Source organism: Eleutherodactylus coqui, chromosome 10, assembly GCF_035609145.1.
Source record: "Eleutherodactylus coqui strain aEleCoq1 chromosome 10, aEleCoq1.hap1, whole genome shotgun sequence".
NCBI lineage: Eukaryota > Metazoa > Chordata > Amphibia > Anura > Eleutherodactylidae > Eleutherodactylus > Eleutherodactylus coqui.
The window spans coordinates 72,873,639-72,898,865 of NC_089846.1; positions in this window are offsets into that span (position 1 = coordinate 72,873,639).

Here is a 25,227-nt window from a genome sequence, read left to right on the forward strand (position 1 = left end):
GAAATGTGCGCAGAGCCGGCGCGCCTTTACGAGCAGGTCTGACAAGCGTGGGTAGCTTTTCAGAAAGCGCTGAACCACCAAATTAAAGACGTGGGCCAGGCATGGCACGTGCGTGAGGCTGCCGAGCTGCAGAGCCGCCACCAGGTTACGGCCGTTGTCACACACGACCATGGCCGGTTGGAGGCTCAGCGGCGCAAGCCAGCGGTCGGTCTGCTGTGTCAGACCCTGCAGCAGTTCGTGGGCCGTGTGCCTCTTATCTCCTAAGCTGAGTAGTTTCAGCACGGCCTGCTGACTCTTGCCCACCGCTGTGCTGCCACACCGCGCGACACCGACTGCTGGCGACATGCTGCTGCTAACACATCTTGATTGCGAGACAGAGGTTGCGGAGGAGGAGGAGGGTGCTTTAGTGGAGGAAGCATACACCTCCGCAGATACCACCACCGAGCTGTGGCCCGCAATTCTGGGGGTGGGTAGGACGTGAGCGGTCCCAGGCTCTGACTCTGTCCCAGCCTCCACTAAATTCACCCAATGTGCCGTCAGGGAGATGTAGTGGCCCTGCCCGCCTGTGCTTGTCCACATGTCCGTAGTTAAGTGGACCTTGCTACTAACCGCATTGGTGAGGGCGCGTACAATGTTGCGGGAGACGTGGTCGTGCAGGGCTGGGACGGCACATCGGGAAAAGTAGTGGCGACTGGGAACTGAGTAGCGCGGGGCCGCCGCCTCCATGATACTTTTGAAGGACTCCGTTTCCACAACCCTATACGGCAGCATCTCAAGGCTGATGAATTTTGCTATGCGGACGGTTAACGTTTGAGCGTGCGGGTGCGTGGCGGCGTACTTGCGCTTGCGCTCCAACCGTTGCGCAAGCGACGGCTGGACGGTGCGCTGAACTACACTGGTGGATGGGGCCGAGGACAGCGGAGGTGAGGGTGTGGGTGCAGGCCATGAGGCGGTAGTGCCCGTGTCCTGAGAGGGGGGTTGGATCTCAGTGGCAGGTTGGGGCACAGGGGGAGAGGCAGGGGTGCAAACCGGAGGCGGTGAACGGCCTTCGTCCCACCTTGTGGGGTGCTTGGCCATCATATGTTTGCGCATGCTGGTGGTGGTGAGGCTGTTGGTGGTGGCTCCCCGGCTGAGCTTTGCGCGACAAAGGTTGCACACCACTGTTCGTCGGTCGTCAGGCGTCTCTGTGAAAAACTGCCAGACCTTAGAGCACCTCGGCCTCTGCAGGGTGGCATGGCGCGAGGGGGCGCTTTGGGAAACAGTTGGTGGATTATTCGGTCTGGCCCTGCCTCTACCCCTGGCCACCGCACTGCCTCTTGCAACCTGCCCTGCTGATGCCCGTGCCTCCCCCTCTGAAGACCTGTCCTGTGTAGGCGTTGCACACCAGGTGGGGTCAGTCACCTCATCGTCCTGCTGCTCTTCCTCCGAATCCTCTGTGCGCTGCTCCCTCGGACTTACTGCCCTTACTACTACCTCACTGCAAGACAACTGTGTTTCATCGTCATCGTCCTCCTCACCCACAGAAAATTCTTGAGACAGTTGGCGGAAGTCCCCAGCCTCTTCCCCCGGACCCCGGGAACTTTCGAATGGTTGGGCATCAGTGACGATAAACTCCTCTGGTGGGAGAGGAACCACTGCTGCCCAATCTGAGCAGGGGCCCGAGAACAGTTCCTGGGAGTGTTCCCGCTCCTGAGCATGTGTCATTGTAGTGGAGTGAGGAGGCTGGGAGGAAGGAGGAGCAGCAGACAGAGGATTCGGATTTGCAGCAGTGGACGGCGCAGAACTGTGGCTGGACGATAGGTTGCTCGAAGCACTTTCTGCCATCCACGACAGGACCTGCTCACACTGCTCATTTTCTAATAACCGTCTCCCGCGTGGACCCATGAATTGTGCGATGACTGTCGGGACGCCAGAAACGTGCCTGTCTACTAATCGCGCAGCAGACGGCTGCGATACACCTAGAACAGGAGTTCGGCCTGTGCCCACACCCTGACTTGGCCCTCCGCGTCCTCGGCCGCGTCCACGTCCTCTAGGCCTACCCCTACCCCTCAGCATGCTGTATTACCAGTGATTTGATTTCACAGGCAGGAAATAAATTGGCGCAAGACTGCAGGTCAAATATAATTTTTTCCCTTTTTTGAAAACGAAACGCCCCACTGCCTCTAGTGAATGAATAATCTAAGTTTAATTACTGTGCTGTGGCCCTGCTAATGTGTCACAGAACTTGAGGGTAGCAGAGTTATTAACTCTGGCAGAGCAGGTATTTTTTTCCCAATTAAGGAAAGCAAATGGCGAAGCCAGCAGTAAACCGTAGCTGGGTGCGTCTGATTTTTTAACGTTGTACACGCAGCTCACACGTGTCCACAGCCCTTAGGACGGACAGAGGCAGGACAAATAGATTTATTTTCCCTTTTTTTACACCAAAAGGACCCACTGCGTATATTCAATGAATAATAACTGTGTTGTGGCCCTGCCTACACAATTCTTTCCCTGTAGTATCAATGGAGGGTGCAATGCTCTGCAGAGGCGATTTTGAGAAGAAAAAAAATATGCAGCACTGCTAATAGCAGCCAGCACAGTACTGCACACGGTTAAATATGGCCCTAGAAAGGACCGTTGAGGTTCTTGAAGGCTACACTCACTCCTAACACTCTCCCTGCCTATCCAACACTTCTGTCCCTAATGCCGGGTGCAACGCTCTGCAGAGGCGATTTTGAGAAAAAAAAAAGTCACTGCTAACAGCAGCCAACACACAGGTATTACTGGCCCTAATAAGGACCTTTGGGGTTCTTGAAGCCTACACTAACTGCTATTTCTCTCCCTACAGCAGCTCCGGTACCAGCAGCACTGTCCCTCATCTAACTCACAAGGCATCTGAGGCGAGCCGCGGGAGGGGCCGACTTTTATATTCGGGTGACATCTGATCTTCCCAGCCACTCACAGCAGGGGGGTGGTATAGGGCTTGAACGTCACAGGGGGAAGTTGTAATGATTTCCCTGTCTTTCAATTGGCCAGAAAAGCGCGCTAACGTCTCAGGGAAGGAAGTGAAAGTAACCCGAATACCGCATGGTGTTCGTTACGAATAACGAACATCCCGAACACCCTAATATTCGCACGAATATCAAGCTCGGACGAATACGTTCGCTCATCTCTATTCCTGACCCTTCAAAACTTTAGTTTTTCGGTAGAGCACAGGGCCGGAAAGCTACAGGGCAATGTCGATGCCTTATCAAGGACGCATTGCATGACGGCGAAAGGTGTCCGACCCCACAGGCTCAAACAGAGGGGGAGGGTATGTGAGACGGTGACTGGCAAGGTGCTGGAGGGCAGGTATGTGTCGCCTAGGATGCTCTCCTATGCTGCCTTGGGGAGCGCTTGGGCAGATACGTGCCACCGAGCAGCCTGGGCTCGGTAGAGGAAGCTGGCAGTATAGTGTTAGTAGCATTAAGCTACTAAGACGTTGTAGTAAGTAAGTGGCTCCAAGCCGCATAATCCGGGCCGGCTTTTCCTGGAGTGACCAAAGTGAAGGGTGGGATGGTCACTCCCACGTACCGGGTGGGGCTGGTACCAGGCCTTATAAAGCCTGAGCCTACAGGGCCAGGAGGAGAGCTGAGACCTTTGCAGGTCTGAGAGTCCTGGCTGGCTGTGTGCAGGAGCCATTTGTTTACCAGTACGTAGACAGGGACGCTACATGTTTAGTAAGTGCTCGGACGAGCAGGATTTACGTTATGTTTGCCTGATGTTAAGGCCTGTATTTTGCTTTTGTTTGCTTGGACATAAACCCAGGCAAAGCCTGGACTAAAGACTTTATCCTATATGTCACTGTCTCTGACTGCTTATGTCCAGGTGGCTACCGATCCTAAACGCTAATGCTTCCTAGCCTCTTTCTGAGTTCATTGAAATCTGCCTTTCTGAAATCCAACCTTGAGGTCTGAGTTTTCTCAGGTCTTCCACCCCTTTCTATCCAAAATTCAAGGATAGCATGATCACTCCCTCCTAAGGTTCCAGCCACCTTTGTTAAGGACCGCTGCACGGTCACATAACCTTTCAGGTCTTGGGTTCCAAATTGGTCCGTACCTGGGTGCACCAGGGAGACCAAGAACTAGACACAGAGTCAGTTTTCAGTTTCCTCAGATACGTAGAGATGAGCCACGGCAGGAAACAGGTGACTCTCTCTGTAAGGAGGCTTGCCGTACACTGAGCATTTTATTAATACGTAGAGTTTTTTGTACAGGAAAGGAATGGTTGCTTAGTCACAGCATTAATCTCTTTGGGTTAGACAGAAATTATGAGTCATGCATTGTTCAGCGATCGCATAGTGTGAGAATATATGAAATGTCCTTCAAATATCCGCTTTCCCGGTGTTATCTGGTTTCTTTCCCTTGTGATTTTAGATGGTCACAGCGTCTCATTAGCACAATCAGTTCTTTGTCCAAATCTCCAAATGGAGGCGTGTGGGAGTTTTTTCTGATAATAATTGTACCAGGCACCCAGACTTGTTTTCTTGGAAGAATAAAAACAAATCATTAGACACTGTACCGTACCTCCTGCTCTAAACTTATTTCTTCTTTGCATTGCTGTTTTATTACACACAAGCTTATTTACATCTTATAATGCTCCATTTTGTATCTAGCGGCCATTTTGAGACAGATTCTTCCATATTATTATGGACCTGTACCTTCTCAATCCCCCATAGAAATTGTCTCAAAATAAACAATACTTTATCACTTCTACAGGACAGGGTAAGGTTTGCTTTCCCTATCTGCAGTTTATGATCTATGCCCTACCTATCATTGTTGGTCAGCTGTCCACGGGCTAATCCCTTTCCCGACGACTAATCCTAACTAACTAAACGCGAAGATCTAATGGACACAGAAGGGATCTACAACACACATGCTATTCTATTCTAATGGCTGGGAAACTATAATGGTCACCCCTGTTTCTGTTTAGACAGATCCATAAGGGGACAAATCGCTCTGTTGTATTATAGGCATAGAACTCATCTGGCACCCCCCCCCCCCCCTTGGCACTCCTATTGCATCTATATATACTTGTGGATCAAACCTGCCACCTGGATCGTCAATTTCTCTCTTAGCACGATGTGGTGTTGGATTCTCGCCCTCAGTGTAGTTTTATTGCACATTTAATTGTATTGATTTGTTCTGGTCCCTGAAGCAGAGGGCTAGTGTACAGTAGTCAAAGGTGTATGTGGCTACTTGTGTGTGTTAGAGGAATTGTTCCACAATGTCACTATGACGTCCACTTCTGCCCAGGTCCTCAACCCTGCCCATAGCTTGTAAAGGATATGCAGGATCATGAGTTCTGTGCTCCCGGACCCAATGCCTTTTTGCAGTGCGAGGTGTGGATCCAAGTCGGCTTTCCTTCGAGCTTGACTGCAGTTGGGGTGGTGAGCAACACCTGGTAAGGACCTTCAAACCGGGTTTCTCTCTCAAACCTTTTTCACAGGGTCTCTGTCACCTGGTTTCAGATTGTGACACTCGTCTGTTGGACCTGAAGAGAAGCAGAGACTACAGAATGCGTTATTGACAATTCCTTGGAGAGACCTATGACAAAATTACCAAGAGAATCATTTCCCAAACTCGGCTACTGTGGCATGTACCCTCCGGAGAAAAAGAAAAACTAATGGAAGACACTCAATTCAAAATTTGCCCATTTCCTCCATTGCCTTTTGGATCTACTTTCCCACTACTCTGTGGATGGTAAAGTGCGTGAAAGGCCTGGGATATACCCAAAGCAGACATGATGTGTTGCATTATTTCACCTGTGAAGTGTGTACCTTTGTTGACTCAATCACTTCCGGTACCCCGTATCTGCAGATTACCTCATTCATGAGTTTCTGTGCGGTTACCTGCTTATTTACTTTGGTAACAGGGTAGGCCTCCAACCTGAAAAGAAATCAACAACAAGCACATATTCATGCTTCCCAACAAGTGGGAGCTGAATGTAGTCAATTTGCAATCCCTGAAATGGGTAGAGCGGCCCAGGCAAGTGTGATGTGGCAAATTTACTTCTACCCTGTTGCTTAAGGCAAAGATCATGCAAAATTGGACAAATGATGCAGCAGCTACAGAAAACCCAGGAGCCACCCGTCCTCGTTCAAGCGCCGACATCATTGCAGCTTTGAGAGGTGCGTCTTTCCGTGCATCAGCTGTGCCATCATGGGGCACAGGGACTGTGGTAGGCAAGTTCTGTTGACTGTTCACCATACACCATCCTGTTTCTGATGCTCCCATATTTAGTCCATTTATCTTTTTCTTCCTTGCTGGCTTGTAACTGTAAAGTCTTTAGCATATCAAAGTCCACGTTTTTATCAAAAGTCCAAAGTTTTGTCAATGTCCAAAATGTAGTCAAATTCTTCTTTTCTTCCACGGCTTGAGGGCCGCTGCCTTTGCTGTGTGGTCTGTGATGGTGTTGCCTCTTGCTTCTACGGTGTAGGAATTGGTGTGAGCTTTCCACTTTGTCAGGTAGAAGTAAGGCTTCCAAGAGACTCTGCACCGTTGCACCATTCTTAATTGGCTGTCCTGCTGAGGTAAAAAACTGTCTGGCCTTCCATGTTGGGCCATAATCATGAGCTATGCCAAATGCATACCGGGAATCAGTGTAAATGTTTGCCGTCTTACCTTCTGCCACTCTACACGCCTCATTGAGGGCCTTCAGTTCCGCTTCTTGTGCTGAGACATGCGGAGGCATCCTGCTTTTAGGACATCTTGTTGTGTGACCACTGCATATCCGGTGTGGAGTCGTCCATCCTCACCCTGGGACCATCTATAAAAAACAACTCAAAATATGCATCAGTAACCTTTTAAAACTTCTTGTTGCATCAATGCTAGACAATCATGCTGGTATTCTATTTCAAATAGATCAGAATCTTGTTGCAAAAAATTTTAAAATAGCTGATCTGCAATACCTAGATCACGTATGCCTTCTCCTCCCCCTTTTGAACAAGGATACTCAATTGGAAGAAGAGTAGCCGGGTTCAAAGTAGCAGCAACATTGGAAAGAATGAAAAGAGCACATTGTAGCCGGATCTGACAGGCCAGAAATAAGTGCTTGGGTTGCACTTGCGTGAGTATGCTCCGGATATCATGAGGGGTGAGGACCACTAGGGGGGGGTGTAGTCCAATACCAACTCAGAAAATTTGTCAACCATTGCCTGTACTGCTGCCACCACACAAACACATGAGGGAGCTCCTTGAGCCACTGGATCCAGCCTCATGGAGTAGTATCCAAGTGGCCTGGTTATCCTCCCTGCTTTTGTGTCAACACTGTCGTCATATGGCCAGAACGTTCAGTACAGAAAAGAGTAAAGGGCAAAGTGTAGTTGGGAATACCCAAGGCTAGAGAGCTGCTTCAGGGGTGAGAGAGAAAAGAATGATTGAAAGAGAGTCATAGAGTGGTTGCATAAGAGAGGAAACCGAGTGGATCCATGGGCGGTAGTATGAAACAAGGCCCAGAAAGGTGCGGAGTTTGGCAACGGATGTAAGTACGGGTGTGGTCTTGATAGCAGCCTTTTGTTCCTCTGTCAGATGTCCAGTTTCTTGGGCTAAGCAATGACCCAGGAGAACAACCTTTGTTTTGCAGAACTGGAGTTTGTCTTTAGAAGCTTTACAGACATTTTCTGCAAGGAAAATTAACAGTGAAATTGTGGCCTGTTGGCAGGCTTCCCAATTATCAGCACACAGCACCTATATGCGGTAGGTGTCTGGCTGACCCTTTAGCATCTTTTCTTGACTGTAAAAAAGAGGGGTGTTTGTTGGAGCAGTTAGTTTACAAAACTCTTCTGAACCGACAGCTAAGGTCTCAACCCGTACCAATCCATCTGGTGAGAATTTGATGGATGCAGATAAGGCCTGTAAGATATCAGTGCCAATAACAGAGACATGAATTACAACAGGGCAGAATAATCTACAAACACCTATTAATATTTGAAATGTGATATTCTTTAAGCAAATTCATTATTAGTCTGATCCTGCCTGCAATGTCTCAACAAATTTGAGGAAACAAAAAACTTTTACTAGCTGCTCAAGATTCTCACCCCCTCCTTTGTGGATAAGAGAGGGATGACCCATTATGTACTTTTACATCATCTAGCTCCACCCCTTCAATACTAGCCGATTGCGTCTTTCTTCACACTTTCATTTAAACTCCACAGTCTGCCCATCCACATCACAGACAAGTAAAGTCTCATGCAGAGGGGGAAGGAACACTTCTATCCCCAGTCAATATCTGCATCACACATCTTACATTCATCACAGTCCGAACACGGGTCATTAACTCTCATCCGTTCATGCAGTCAAATCTGTCTTTCTCATTTAAATGTTAATAAGACGTAACACGTATGATGCAACTGTCCTCATCTTGCAAACAAATGCATTCAATCGCTACCACCTCTTCCTGGAATCAATCAAACATTAACTGTTTGTAATACTAGAGATGTACAACCGATTCTACAACAACCACTTTATCACTAATCTTTCCCATAAAAGGAACACACATTTAGCAATTACACACATGTCCAACCAATCGCAGAACTGAAAGTTACACAAAGAACAGCAAGAATATACCTTAAAATTCCCATCTTTCCTATTTCTGAGACTGTATGATTCACAGGATTCATTACGGGTTCTATTCTATTAAAGCAAACAAAGCTACTGTCCAAGGTTCTCCGCTCTAATCTCTTGGCCTTGAGAAGCACACATTCCTTCTCTGTGAAGCCAAGGATTCGCTTCAATCTCACTAAACTCTGTTTCTTCTCACTATACCCCCCCTTCGGAGACAAGGGGGGCGGCTTTTCACAGATCAAGCGTTAACCCTTTATCTATTGCTATATATATTATCACATATTGACCCTCTCCTTCCTTCTGTAAGCTTTTCTACTGCCGTCTGCAATCCTAGCACCTATAGTGACCTTTCTTCTCAGCAGTATCTGACTTATGAGATATGGACAACACGTACAGCAATGACACAATGTTAGGACATTAAAATATACAGGACAAACAGCACGGTGGTTAATTGTCACATAGTTGTTCACATATTCTGCATGAACTTGCCCCCAGGTTCCTCTTTGCGACAACTACTTTTGTGGGCAATTTTAAGCGCAAACCTATTTGGGATGGGGATGCTAAACACAGACTGCAGAACAGATAATCGGGAGAAGGCTGTTTGCAGGCAGAATGAGGGGACTTGAATGTTTCTATGCAAAATTTAGAAAAGGCACTCATCATTGCAGTGCAAAGAATTGGTATGCCAGGTAAAAACATACATAGATGGGAGGTAAGAAGCCAGCTCATTTTTACTGCGGAGCTAGGATGACGTCAGAGCTGTAACTGAAGGTATTGTTGCAACAGATGCTAAAATGGCCGCTGGGCCATGGCTGGCACTGAAATCGCCACCGAAGGTGTGGCATGACTGGGCGATGGTGACGGGAGGGTCCACAAGCTTATTTACATCTTATAATGCTCCATTTTGTATCTAGCAGCCATTTTGAGACAGATTCTTCCATATTATTATGGACCTGTACCTTCTCACCTTTACTTCCTCAACCATTTCCTCCCTGTTGGTAAGAATTAGGTCCAAGATAGCAGATCCCTTTGTTTTCTCTTCTATCTTTTGGAAGATAAAGTTGTCAGCAAGAGCGGATAAGAATTTTTTGGATCCATTACTTTTACCTGAGAGAGATACCCAACAAATGTCTGGATGGGTAAAATCATTACTATGTCATGCTTTTTTAAGAGCTTGGCCATCTGATGTAGAAAGAGTTCCTCTTTATCTTCTGCTTGTCCAGGCAGCCTATAATAAATGCCTACAATGGTGTCCTTTCTGTTGTTCTCTGCTTGTAGTCTTACCCAAACAGTTTCTGCAGAACTCCCATGCTCTGAAGCTTGAATCTCTGTGAAGATGAATGTTTTCCTAACATACAATGCATCACCTCCTCCTCTTTTTTTGGCCTGTTTTTTTAAATAAATAAGTTATACCCTTCAAGCCTTGTATTCTAATCGTGTGTATCATCCCACCAAGTTCCCGTGATGCTTATGACATATTTCTCTTCCTGTGTTAGGCGCTCCAGTTCTTGTTTTTTTCCCCATGCTCTGTACATTCATGTAGAAACATTTTAGTTTGTGATTGGAGTCTCTTGCTCCTCTACTTTCCTTCAGATTTTTTTGTCTTTGTTCTTTCTTTCCACTTCTAATAGCAATTCTAAAATGTATTAATTAGCTGTAAATTTTTTACCTGGCCATTCACTTTCCTTCCCATATTGTTCTAGTTTAAAGCTCTCCTAATGAGTGAAGCAAGGCATCATTTATTCCATGGACTAGGAATCCAAATCTTTGCTGATGGCACTATTGACGTAGCCAGTTGTTCACCTCTAGAATCCTGTTTCATCTTCTTATTCCATGGCCATCCACTGGGAGGATGGATGAGAAGACCACCTGTGCTCTTAGTTCCTTCACCTTCTTAAGGTAGTCTTCAAAGTCTCTGCAGATAGTTGCAAGGTCCTTTTTTGCAGTGTCATTTGTCGCTGCATGTATTAGTAGGAATGGGTGTTGTTCTGTAGGACTGAAGAGTCTTGACAGCCTATTAGACACCTCTTTGCTGGAGGACAGCACACCTGTCGTGAGGTGTCAGGTCTGCAGACAGCAGCCTCTGTTCCTCTCAATAGGTAATCCTCCACAACCACCACTCTCCTTTTTTTCTTCACAAAAGCAATTATCCATTGGATGGTGGTTAGAGAACTTCACTTGCCCCTGGATCTAATTTATGTTTCAAAGGTATTTATTGAAAGAGATTTTAAACTGTTGGCAACATCCCTGCCGCATAGACCCCACACAGGGGGCGAAAAGTTTGGCAAAACAACAGGAATTCTTGGCAAAGAATGAGTCAGTTAGCTCTAAAACAAACAGTTGTAAACATGTATAAACTTATACAAATTCAAAACTAACATTGTACAGGGAGGAAAATGGGAGAAAAAAAGGGGTGGGGTAAAGGTCAGAGCCTAATGGTACAGTACAATAAAGCCTCTGATCCGGCATATTACAATAAGTCGGGGTGGTGCCATTTTTAACCCCTTATACTATCTCTCACATAGTTTAATTTTTTTAGCTTTCTTTTTGATGAGATTCCTAAGGTACAAATGGTCAGAAAAGTAGTTGGAGTTGTAAGTGGTATCGTAGGTTAGGAATATTGACAATTGTGATACACGGATCCGAGATTATTTTAAATTGTGCCATTCCGTCCTGGCATACAGAGGCCAACCTCTCGTTCAGGAGTGTTCTGTTAATTCGGGTACTCTGGATTTGATTTAAGCAGGCATCTTTTTCTAAGCATTTGTCTTTAAGGTAATTGCTAGTTTTGTTTTATTAGATCCACCCATTCAATCCACATGGATATGCATAGTGTGGCAAGGCTGTGCACAGAATGGCCTGCAGGGGGCAGTAAACAAACATTCTGTGTACTTGAATGTGTGCTAAACAGCAGAGACCTCTGTGTGGGTGTGTCTGGAGCAGTTAAAATCTCCAGCCAGATTGAGTTCCCTACTGAAAGCCAGGGAAAGAGGCTGCAGAGACAGCTACAGGAGCTGCAAGCCTGAGGTCTGGTGTGGACTGAACTGTGTCCATCACAAGTCTGACAGAGGAGGACGCCCCAAGACAACCAGGGTGGACTAAGTGACAAGGACACTGTAGGTTTGAAACCCAGAGGTTATGTTGTATGCTGGTCTTCGTACAGTGTATTAAATAAATTGGGTGAGCCAGCTTCTATGCGAGAGTGGTGCCAACCATCTTAATGGAGAAAATGGCAATCCACATGAGAGAGTAACCCCCAAGTTACCACAACAGCTGCTTAAACTATAAGGGTCTTTAGGAGATAATTAACATCAAAGATCCCCTATATATATTTCAAGTACAGCTCAGAGACTTTACAAAGTCCTTTGTGGATTAACCACGGATTTGCCTACTAGAGGTACCTTTACATGGGGCAAATCAGCAACATGTGAATGCACCTTTAGGCTTACTTCACATGGGTGTATTTTGTGCATGCAATATGCAGAGAATAGAATCCATTAATTTCAATGAGTTTGTTCACATTTCCACATTATGTGCGTGTATTTCAGTTGCCCCAAAAAATTACAGAATGCTTTATTTTCCTCCACCAGAGATCTGCATAGAAGTCAATGGGGATGTGTGCCAGACATTTTTGCAGGAAATACCTGATTCATGTAAAAAATGCCCATGGGGTGGACATGTAGGTCCTCAAATCCATGGTGGAGCAGAAGTCTTCATTATGGCATATTGCCTGTGACTATTATAAAGACCATCGCAAAGAAACCTGCTGGCAGGAGGCGGTCCAGGCTGTCTAAGAAGACAGGTAGGACAATGGCGCAGTAGGGTCAGGAAGGGTATTGTTTTTCCTTAAGGAGAGCACCTAGTAGTTGTGAATGGAGACAACTAGAAGGTATTCTATTCCTGCCCAGACTTACAGAGAACTTGTGAAAAGTATGCCTCGATGTGTTGCCGCTGTAATACAAGCCAAAGGAGGGCCGAAACGTTACTTAATAAAAGAATAAAACACTTTTTCCGAAAAACATGTAGGGTCCAAATACTTTTGTCCATATAGTATACTAGCTGATATACCCGGTCTCGCCCGAGGTAATTTGATACAGGTGTTTAAGTGTTGTTTGCATGGAAAATTTTATGAAGTCAAAGTTACTTTAGAGTAACTGAGGAATAAAATATGTATACACATATGGGAGCATTAGATTCTCCTCAGGCTGCACGTACCGATATCCCTTTGCAGAATGTGCCACCCCTCACACTCTCCTCATTTAGGACCTAAGGAATTCTCACGCCAAATTTCACACTTGTACAACACCAAAAAGTTACATTACATAGGGGTGCACTTACTTTTGCACTTAGCATTGCATAATCGAGTTGTGACCCCTTTACTTTTCTTACTTAGGACCTAATGTATGCTAATGCCAAATTTCATGTTTGTACGACACCGTGAAGTTAGAGAATTAGATTAGGTACATTATATAGGGGTGCCAATACTTTTGCACTTAGCATTGAATAATCGAGCTGGGTCCCCTTTACTTTTCCTATTTAGGACCTAAAGAATAGTTGTGCCAAATTTTATGTTTGTACGACACTGGGAAGTTACATTACATAGGGGGACCAATACTTTTGCACTTCGCATTGAATAATTAAATTGTGACCCCTTCACTTTTCCTATTTAGGACCTAAAGAGTGCTCACGCCAAATGTCATGTTTGTATGAAACCGGGAAGTTATATTACATAGGGGTGCCAATTAAAGATGAGCAAGCACGCTCGGATAAAGCAATTACTTGAGCGAGCATTGCTCTTCTCGAGTAACTGCTTACTGGTCTGAACAGGCTCAGGGGGTGGCAGGGGTGAGCAGGGGGAGAGAGATATCTCTCACTCCCCCCCCCCCGCTACCCCCGCGCCGCCCCCTGCTCACACCCGCCTTAGCCTGTTCGGACCAGTAAGCAGTTACTTGAGAAGAGCAATGCTTGCTCGAGTCACTGCTTTATCCGAGTGCGCTCGTTCATCTCTAGTGCCAATACTTTTGCATTGAGCATTAAATAATAAAGTTGTGACCCCTTTAGTTTTCCTATTTAGGGCCTGAAGAATGGTTGTGCTAAATTTCATGCTAGTACGACAACGGGAAGTTAGAGAATCAGATTAGGGACATTAAATAAGGGTGCCAATACTTTTGCACTTAGCATTGAATAATCTAGTTGTGACCCCTTTTCTTTTCCTATTTGGGACCTAAAAAATGCTCCTACCAAATTTCATGTTTGAACGACATCAGGAAGTTAGAGAATTAGATTTGGTACATTACACAGGGGTGCACCGTCTTTTGCAATTAGCATGGAATTTTGGAGTTGTGACCCCTTTACTTTTCCTATTTAGAACTTAAAGAATGCTCCTGCCAAATTTAATGTTTGTGCGACATCGTAAAGTTAGAGAATTAGTGGCGAGCCAGTCAGTCAGTCAGTGAGGGCTTTCACACACGCACACACATATATATCTCCAATACACCTGTATACAGATTAGATGTCCTATGCATCTGTATACCAATTATATGCCCAATACACCTGTTTACATATTATATGTCCAATGTACCTGTATACAGATATGTCCAATACATCTGTATACAGATTATATGTGCAATACACCTGTATATAGATTTTATGTCCAATACACCTATATACAGATTATATGTGCAATGCCCCTGCATACAGATTATTTCTGGTGGCCTCATGCCAATTGTTTATAACGGAAAAGTACTTTTTAAAAGCGTTGCTTACAGTGTTCATATCGCTTGCAGTGCTTTTTGTTTTTTGGTGGTAAAATAAAGAATGTTATTGTATATACCGAGCAATGTCATTTTTGTCCACCATATAGTGACTGATGTCAAGACAAGTTAGTAGATGGCCAGGGATCAATTTTGGCAAGAGTACACTTCCGAGCCAAGGAGTGGCACTGGTGGCCGCACCAAGAGGCCATATAAATACTACAGGCAGCTGCTGTTTATCAGAAGGGTGGTAGATGGCCCTGGAAGTGTTTGACACATTTGTATTCATTTTCTGGGTTTTGATTGTCCTTTTTGAAAGTCTGCTTCTTTGATTATTCACTATGTGCCATAAATTGGCATAGAAAAATGCAACATTTGCCCAGTAGTGTTTCATTAGTGAAATGCCCCATTTTGAATGGTTTGTCTTTTGCTGTAGAAAAATAATGAAAGTTGTGTGGGGCTGGTGACAGTAGGCGGGGCTATCATGGACCTTCATGTGTCCTATAAATTGCCACAGAAACATGATGTAAAAGGCTTCAAAATTTAGTAAAATTGCATAGACTAGGTGTGCTTTACATCCGGCAGGATTGCTCCACAAAGAGCAGCCTGATACCTACCTGTGTTTAATCACTGTTAGAGATGAGCGAACGTACTCGTCCGAGCTTGATATTCGTGCGAATATTAGGGTGTTCGGGATGCTCGTTACTCTTAACGAGCACCACGCGGTGTTCGGGTTACTTTCAGTTTCCTCTCTGAGACGTTAGCGCGCTTTTCTGGCCAATTGAAAGACAGGGAAGGCATTACAACTTCCCCCTGTGACGTTCAAGCCCTATACCACCCCCCTGCTGTGAGTGGCTGGGGAGATCAGATGTCACCCGAGTATAAAAGTCGGCCCCTCCCGCGGCTCGCCTCAGATGCCTTGTGAGTTAGCTGAGGGACAGTGCTGCTGCTGGTGCTGCTGTAGGGAGAGTGTTAGGAGTGAGTGTAGGCTTCAAGAACCCCAACGGTCCTTCTCAGGGCCACATCTATCGGTGTGCAGTACTGTGGAGGGTGCTGTTAGCAGTGTTGCACAAATTTTTTTTTTTCAAAATCGGCAGTCTGCAGAGCATTGCGCCTTGCAGTAATACTACAGGGACAGAAGTGGTGGTTAGGTAGGGAGAGTGTTAGGAGTGAGTGTAGGCTTCAAGAACCCCAACGGTCCTTCTTAGGGCCACATCTATCCGTGTGCAGTACTGTGCAGGCTGCTGTTAGCAGTGTTGCATATTTTTTTCTTTTCAAAATCGGCTGTCTGCAGAGCATTGCGCCTTGCAGTAATACTACAGGGAGAGAATTGTGTAGGCAGGGCCAGAAGACATATATTATTGATTGAATATAGTCAGTGGGCCATCCGTTTCCAAAAAAGGGAAAAATTGTATTTGTCCTGCAGTCTTGCGCCAATTTATTTCCTGCCTGGGAAAAGTAACTGCTCTACTGCACTTCATATAACTGGCTGCATTTCTGTGCAACACATATCTTATCTGATTGAATATAGTCAGTGGGCCCTCCGTTTCCCAAAAAGGGAAAAATTGTATTTGTCCTGCAGGCTTGCGCCAATTTATTTGCTGCCTGTGAAAAGTCTCCGCTCTGCTGCACTTCATATAACTGCATTTCTGTGCAACACATATCTTATCTGATTGAATATAGTCAGTGGGCCCTCCGTTTCCCAAAAAGGGAAAAATTGTATTTGTCCTGCAGTCTTGCGCCACTTTAATTTGCTGCCTGTGAAAAGTAACTGCTCTGCTGCACTTCATATAACTGCATTTCTGTGCAACACATATCTTATCTGATTGAATATAGTCAGTGGGCCCTCCGTTTCCCAAAAAGGGAAAAATTGTATTTGTCCTGCAGGCTTGCGCCAATTTATTTGCTGCCTGTGAAAAGTAACTGCTCTGCTGCACTTCATATAACTGCATTTCTGTGCAACACATATCTTATCTGATTGAATATAGTCAGTGGGCCCTCCGTTTCCCAAAAAGGGAAAAATTGTATTTGTCCTGCAGTCTTGCGCCAATTTATTTCCTGCCTGGGAAAAGTAACTGCTCTGCTGCACTTCATATAACTGGCTGCATTTCTGTGCAACACATATCTTATCTGATTGAATATAGTCAGTGGGCCCTCCGTTTCCCAAAAAGGGAAAAATTGTATTTGTCCTGCAGTCTTGCGCCAATTTATTTCCTGCCTGGGAAAAGTAACTGCTCTGATGCACTTCATATAACTGGCTGCATTTCTGTGCAACACATATCTTATCTGATTGAATATAGTCAGTGGGCCCTCCGTTTCCCAAAAAGGGAAAAATTGTATTTGTCCTGCAGTCTTGCGCCAATTTATTTCCTGCCTGGGAAAAGTAACTGCTCTGCTGCACTTCATATAACTGGCTGCATTTCTGTGCAACACATATCTTATCTGATTGAATATAGTCAGTGGGCCCTCCGTTTCCCAAAAAGGGAAAAATTGTATTTGTCCTGCAGGCTTGCGCCAATTTATTTGCTGCCTGTGAAAAGTCTCCGCTCTGCTGCACTTCATATAACTGCATTTCTGTGCAACACATATCTTATCTGATTGAATATAGTCAGTGGGCCCTCCGTTTCCAAAAAAGGGAAAAATTGTATTTGTCCTGCAGTCTTGCGCCAATTTATTTCCTGCCTGGGAAAAGTGACTGCTCTGCTGCACTTCATATAACTGCATTTCTGTGCAACACATATCTTATCTGATTGAATATAGTCAGTGGGCCCTCCGTTTCCCAAAAAGGGAAAAATTGTATTTGTCCTGCAGGCTTGCGCCAATTTATTTGCTGCCTGTGAAAAGTCTCCGCTCTGCTGCACTTCATATAACTGCATTTCTGTGCAACACATATCTTATCTGATTGAATATAGTCAGTGGGCCCTCCGTTTCCAAAAAAGGGAAAAATTGTATTTGTCCTGCAGTCTTGCGCCAATTTATTTCCTGCCTGGGAAAAGTAACTGCTCTGCTGCACTTCATATAACTGGCTGCATTTCTGTGCAACACATATCTTATCTGATTGAATATAGTCAGTGGGCCCTCCGTTTCCCAAAAAGGGAAAAATTGTATTTGTCCTGCAGGCTTGCACCAATTTATTTCCTGCCTGGGAAATCACTGGTAATACAGCATGCTGAGGGGTAGGGGTAAGCCTAGAGGACGTGGACGTGGCCGAGGACGCGTAGGCCCAAGTGAGGGTGTGGGCACAGGGCGAGCTCCTGATCAAGGTGTATCACAGCCGACTGCTGCGCGATTAGGAGAGAGGCACGTTTCTGGCGTCCCCACATTCATCGCCCAATTAATGGGTCCACGCGGGAGACCTTTATTAGAAAATGAGCAGTGTGAGCAGGTCCTGTCGTGGATGGCAGAAAGTGCTTCCAGTAATCTATCGTCCACCCACAGTTCTGCGCCGTCCACTGCTGCAACTCAGAATCCTCTGGCTGCTACTCCTCTTTCCTCCCAGCCTCCTCACTCCACTACAATGACACATGCTCAGGAGCGGGCAGACTCCCAGGAACTGTTCTCGGGCCCCTGCTCAGATTGGGCAGCAGTGGTTCCTCTCCAAGCAGAGGAGTTTATCGTCACTGATGCCCAACCATTCGAAAGTTCCCGGGGTCCGGGGGATGAGGCTGGGGACTTCCGGCAACTGTCTCAAGACCTTTCAGTGGGTGAGGAGGACGATGACGATGAGACACAGTTGTCTTCCAGTGAGGTAGTAGTAAGGGCAGTAAGTCCGAGGGAGGAGCGCACAGAGGATTCGGAGGAAGAGCAGCAGGACGATGAGGTGACTGACCCCACCTGGTGTGCAACGCCTACACAGGACAGGTCTTCACAGGGGGAGGCACGGGCAGCAGCAGGGCAGGTTGCAAGAGGCAGTGCGGTGGCCAGGGGTAGAGGCAGGGCCAGACCGAATAATCCACCAACTGTTTCCCAAAGCGCCCCCTCGCGCCATGCCACCCTGCAGAGGCCGAGGTGCTCTAAGGTCTGGCAGTTTTTCACAGAGACGCCTGACGACCGACGAACAGTGGTGTGCAACCTTTGTCGCGCCAAGATCAGCCGGGGAGCCACCACCAACAGCCTCACCACCACCAGCATGCGCAGACATATGATGGCCAAGCACCCCACAAGGTGGGACGAAGGCCGTTCACCACCTCCGGTTTGCACCGCTGCCTCTCCCCCTGTGCCCCAACCTGCCACTGAGATCCAACCCCGCTCTGAGGACACAGGCACTACCGTCTCCTGGCCTGCACCCACACACTCACCTCCGCTGTCCTCGGCCCCATCCACCAATGTCTCGCACCGCACCGTCCAGCCATTGCTAGCGCAAGTGTTTGAGCGCAAGCACAAGTACGCCGCCACGCACCCACACGCTCAAGCGTTAACCATCCACATAGCCAAATTTATCAGCCTTGAGATGCTGCCGTATAGGGTTGTGGAAACGGAGTCCTTCAAAAGTATGATGGAGGCGGCGGCCCCACGCTACTCAGTTCCCAGTCGCCACTACTTTTCCCGATGTGCCGTCCCAGCCCTGCACGACCACGTCTCCCGCAACATTGTACGCGCCCTCACCAACGCGGTTACTGCCAAGGTCCACTTAACAACGGACACGTGGACAAGCACAGGCGGCCAGGGCCACTACATCTCCCTGACGGCACATTGGGTGAATTTAGTGGAGGCTGGGACAGAGTCAGAGCCTGGGACCGCTCACGTCCTACTCACCCCCAGAATTGCGGGCCCCAGCTCGGTGCTGGTATCTGCGGCGGTGTATGCTTCCTCCACTAAAGCACCCTCCTCCTCCTCCGCAACCTCTGTCTCGCAATCAAGATGTGTCAGCAGCAGCAGCACGTCGCCAGCAGTCAGTGTCGCGCGGCGTGGCAGCACAGCGGTGGGCAAGCGTCAGCAGGCCGTGCTGAAACTACTCATCTTAGGAGATAGGAGGCACACGGCCCACGAACTGCTGCAGGGTCTGACAGAGCAGACCGACCGCTGGCTTGCGCCGCTGAGCCTCCAACCGGGCATGGTCGTGTGTGACAACGGCCGTAACCTGGTGGAGGCTCTGCAGCTCGGCAGCCTCACGCACGTGCCATGCCTGGCCCACGTCTTTAATTTGGTGGTTCAGCGCTTTCTGAAAAGCTACCCACGCTTGTCAGACCTGCTCGTAAAGGTGCGCCGGCTCTGCGCACATTTCCGCAAGTCCCACACGGACTCTGCCACCCTGCGCACCCTGCAACATCGCTTTAATCTGCCAGTGCACCGACTGCTGTGCGACGTGCCCACACGGTGGAACTCTACGCTCCACATGTTGGCCAGGCTCTATGAGCAGCGTAGAGCTATAGTGGAATACCAACTCCAACATGGGCGGCGCAGTGGGAGTCAGCCTCCTCAATTATTTTCTGAAGAGTGGGCCTGGTTGGCAGACATCTGCCAGGTCCTTGGAAACTTTGAGCAGTCTACCCAGGTGGTGAGCGGCGATGCTGCAATCATTAGCGTCACCATTCCTCTGCTATGCATCTTGAGAAGTTCCCTGCAAACCATAAAGGCAGATGCTTTGCACTCGGAAACGGAGGCGGGGGAAGACAGTATGTCGCTGGATAGTCAGAGCACCCTCCTGTCTATATCTCAGCGCATTCAGGAGGAGGAGGAGCATGAGGAGGATGAGAAGGAGGGGGAAGAGATAGCTTGGCCCCTGCCGCTTGCCTGTCATCCTTTCAGCGTGTATGGCCTGAGGAGGAGGAGGAGGAGGAGGAGGAGGATCCTGAAAGTGATCTTCCTAGTGAAGACAGCCATGTGTTGCGTACAGGTACCCTGGCACACATGGCTGACTTCATGTTAGGATGCCTTTCTCGTGACCCTCGCGTTACACGCATTCTGGCCACTACGGGTTACTGGGTGTACACACTGCTCGACCCACGCTATAAGGAGAACCTTCCCACTCTCATTCCCGAAGAGGAAAGGGGTTCGAGAGTGTTGCTATACCACAGGACCCTGGCGGACAAGCTGATGGTAAAATTCTCATCCGACAGCGCTAGTGGCAGAAGGCGCAGTTCCGAGGGCCAGGTAGCAGGGGAGGTGCGGAGATCGAGCAGCATGTACAGCCCAGGCAGTGCAACAATCTTTAAGGGCCTGGACAGCTTCATGGCTCCCCACCAAGACTGTGTCACCGCTCCCCAGTCAAGGCTGAGTCGGCGGGAGCACTGTAAAAGGATGGTGAGGGAGTACGTAGCCGATCGCACGACCGTCCTCCGTGACGCCTCTGCCACCTACAACTACTGGGTGTCGAAGCTGGACACGTGGCCTGAACTAGCGCTGTATGCCCTGGAGGTGCTTGCTTGTCCTACGGCTAGCGTCTTGTCGGAGAGGGTGTTTAGTGTGGCTGGTGGAATCATCACAGATAAGCGTACCCGCCTGTCAACCGACAGTGCCGACAGGCTAACACTCATCAAGATGAACAAAGCCTGGATTTCCCCAGACTTCTCTTCTCCACCAGCGGACAGCAGCGATACCTAAGCAATACGTAGGCTGCACCCGCGGATGGAAGCATCGTTCTCTCTCACCATCCAAAACGGGGACATTTCTGCTTCATCAATCTGTGTATAATATTCCTCCTCCTGCTCCTCCTCCTGAAACCTCACGTAATCACGCTGAACGGGCAATTTTTCTTAGGGCCACAAGGCTCACTCATATAATTTTTCTAAAAAATTTTTATACGTTTCAATGCTCTTAAAAGCGTTGGAACTTTAACTTGAAACAATTTTTCGTTAAACTGGGCTGCCTCCAGTCCTAGTTACCACTTAAGCCACATTAACCAAAGCGATTAATGGGTTTCACCTGCCCTCTTGGTTGGGTATGGGCAATTTTTCTGATGTACATTAGTACTGTTGATACAGCAATTTTTGTGGGCCCTCGCCTACAGTGTAATCAAATTAATTTGTAGCCCACCTGCATTACAGCTGACGTGACGTTACATCAGCTGTGTTGGGCAATGCAATGGGATATTTTTATGTACCGCCGGTGGGTTCCAGGGAGCCACCCATGCTGTGGGTCCACAGAGAATTATAAATGCATCTGTTTCCACTTCTAAAGAACCCCAGTCAGACTGGGGCATGCAGTGTGGGCCGAAGCCCACCTGCATTTAGCACGACATTACTACCTCAGCTGTGTTGGGCAATGCAATGGGATATTTTTATGTACCGCCGGTGGCTTCCTGGCACCCACCCATGCTGTGGGTCCACAGGGAATTATAAATGCATCTGTTTCCACTTCTAAAGAACCCCAGTCAGACTGGGGCATGCAGTGTGGGCCGAAGCCCACCTGCATTTAGCACGACATTACTACCTCAGCTGTGTTGGGCAATGCAATGGGATATTTTTATGTACCGCCAGTGGCTTCCTGGCACCCACCCATGCTGTGGGTCCACAGGGAATTATAAATACATCTGTTTCCACTTCTAAAGAACCCCAGTCAGACTGGGGCATACAGTGTGGGCCGAAGCCCACCTGCATTTAGCACGACATTACTACCTCAGCTGTGTTGGGCAATGCAATGGGATATTTTTGTGTACCGCCGGTGGGTTCCAGGGAGCCACCCATGCTGTCGGTCGACAGGGACTTCACAATAGGGAGTTGTACCTGCCTGTGTCTATGAATTAAAAAGCCCGGTCTGACTGGGGCATGCAGACACCTTGACAGAATGAATAGTGTGTGGCACATAGGTTCCCCATTGCTATGCCCACGTGTGCAGCTCCAGATGGAGGTGGCACAGGATTGGATTTCTCATTGCTTCTGTACAGCATTGTGGGCTATCGCCCCGCCCCTTTTAAAGAGGGTCGCTGCCTAGCCGTGCCAACCCTCTGCAGTGTGTGCCTGCGGTTCCTCCTCATGGCAGACGCACTTATAAATAGACATGAGGATGGTGTGGCATGAGGGCAGCTGAAGGCTGCGCAGGGACACTTTGGTGTGCACTGTGGGGGGGGGGGCGGTTGGGCAGCATGTAACCCAGGAGAAGTGGCAGTGGAGTGTCATGCAGGCAGTGATTGTGCTTTGTTGGAGGTAGTGTGGTGCTTAGCAAAGGTATGCCATGCTAATGAGGGCTTTTCTGAAGTAAAAGTTGTTGGGAGGGGGGGGGCCCACTCTTGCCGGTATTGTGGCTTAATAGTGGGACCTGTGAACTTGAGATGCAGCCCAACATGTAGCCCCTCGCCTGCCCTATCCGTTGCTGTGTCGTTCCCATCACTTTCTTGAATTGCCCAGATTTTCACACATGGAAACCTTAGCGAGCATCGGCGAAATACAAAAATGCTCGGGTCGCCCATTGACTTCAATGGGGTTCGTTATTCGAAACGAACACCCGAGCATCGCGATAATTTCGTCCCGAATAACGAACACCCGAGCATTTTGGTGCTCGCTCATCTCTAATCACTGTATATGATTCCGTCACCTGTGTGGTACTTTGCTAATAGAACAAACTCTCTACAAACCCGTCTGATTACAGTCTGTGTTTTTTCTGATAACATTCTGGAGGAGGACATTGATGAAGGGGATAGGACTGACCCTGCTGGCATCTCCTCTCTGCTTTCCATCGCTCTGGAGACCCAGGAAGATGGCGAGGATCTTGCGCAGCCCTCAACCTTAGTGTCAATGCCATATCTTGCTGCACAAAGGCAGCGCGGGCCAGATATAACTATGAATGCTTGATTGCAAGTAGATCAAAATGTCTGGGCGTACTTGCAATCTAAGAGAAAGGAGAACTGTGCAAACCTCTACTGCCGCAGATTGGCTCATAATTTAAGGGATTTGCCACGGCACTTGGTCCACAAAATGCAGGTCGCAATTAGTACCTTATCGAAGGCCTGTCTACTACCCTATGAAACGGATGACTGCTTTGTGGCCATAGACACGTGGAGGATCAATCAGAGATGGCATTTCCAGCCTTTTACAGATTACTTTGCCACACCTCCAGCACTTCCCCAATTCCAGTACCACAGGTGCATGCACTCTGAAACTGGTTATGGGTCTCAGCCTTCATTGAATCAAACCAGTGGGTGTCAAAGGCTGTACATGTAATGGGGGCCATAAAACCAAATGTCCCTCAGCCAAGTAACTGTAAATGGTTCTGACAGACACAGGGGTGTAACGATGGCTCTGCATGGCAGACAGTAAAACAGTTGGAGCTACTCATGCTTGTCGGATAATCAGATGATCTGACAATCTCTACTGGTGGTCTGTAGGGGGCGTCCTGAGTCCAGCCACCTTGTGTGCCCTCACACATCTACTGGTCCCAACACCTCCTAACAGTCTGGTCAGTCGCTCCTCTCTACTAGTGGTCTGCAGGGGATCGTCCTGAGCCCGATGGGGGACAATTCATTTATATGACCATCCAGCTTCTCACATCCCAATAATGCACCTCTCTCAGACTCTGGTAACTGGTGAAATCTCTTCTGTGTTGTAGAGACGTCTAGTGGTTAACAAGCTCTACACAAGCAGAAGAACAGGTCACTATACACAAGGAGCCTCCGAGAGCCTCTTATAGGCCAAGGGGGGAACCACTTTTACGGCCTGAAGTCACAAAACCGCTCATCCAATCCCACCACAACTCTCACCATTACATATTTTCCCAAATGCCAGGGTCCGCAGCAAAATGACAATTTCTTCTAGACAAAGAGTGTAATTTTACCTGAGAAAACCTATTACATTTATTTGGGTGCTATATGGGTATTGTATTTGTTTCATTGTACCACACTATCTGGTCTCTGCATGTATTATTTATTAAGTAAACTAGCTGATATACCCGGCTTCGCCCGAGTTAATTTAGTACTGTTGTTTATCTGGTGTTCACACGGAAAATCTTATGCAGTCGTGGTTTCTTTAGAGATACTGAGGAAAAACATATGTTCACCATTTTGCATAGTTCTCTGCGTTACCCAGGAAACACCACGTGGACGTAACCATGCGACGTTTCCTTCATATAAAATGACATCAGGAAGTGAGAGAATTAGATTACGTACATAAAATTTGGACACTAATTCTTTTGCGCTTAGAATTGAATAATCGAGTTGGGACCTATTAACTTTTTATATTTATGACAATCAATGCTGATGCCAAATTTCATGTTTCTATGACATTGGGAAGTGAGAAATTTAGATTATGTATGTAAAATTTGGACGTTAATTCTTTTGCGCATAGAATTGAATAATGGAGTTGGGACCCATTAGCTTTCCCTATTTATGACATAATCAATGCTCGTGCCAAATTTCACGTTTCTATGACACCGGAAAGTGAGAAAATTACATTCCGAATGTAAAATTTGGACGCTAATTCTTTTGCGCATAGAATTGAATAATGGAGTTGGGACCCATTAGCTTTCCCTATTTATGACATAATCAATGCTTGTGCCAAATTTCCCATTTCTATGGCACCAGAAAGTGAGAAAATTACATTCCGAATGTAAAATTTGGACGCTAATTCTTTTGCGCATAGAATTGAATAATGGAGTTGGGACCCATTCTCTTTTCCTATTTATGACATAATCAATGCTCGTGCCAAATTTCCCGTTTCTATGACACCGGAAAGTGAGAAAATTACATTCCGCACGTAAAATTTTGACGCTAATACTTTTGCGCATAGAATTGAATAATCGAGTTGGGACCCATTAGCTTTTCCTATTTATGACATAATCAATGCTCGTGCCAAATTTCCCGTTTCTATGACACCAGAAAGTGAGAAAATTACAATCCGCACGTAAAAGTTTGACGCTAATTCTTTTGCGCATAGAATTGAATAATCGAGTTGGGACCCATTAGCTTTTCCTATTTATGACATAATCAATGCTCGTGCCAAATTTCCCGTTTCTATGACACC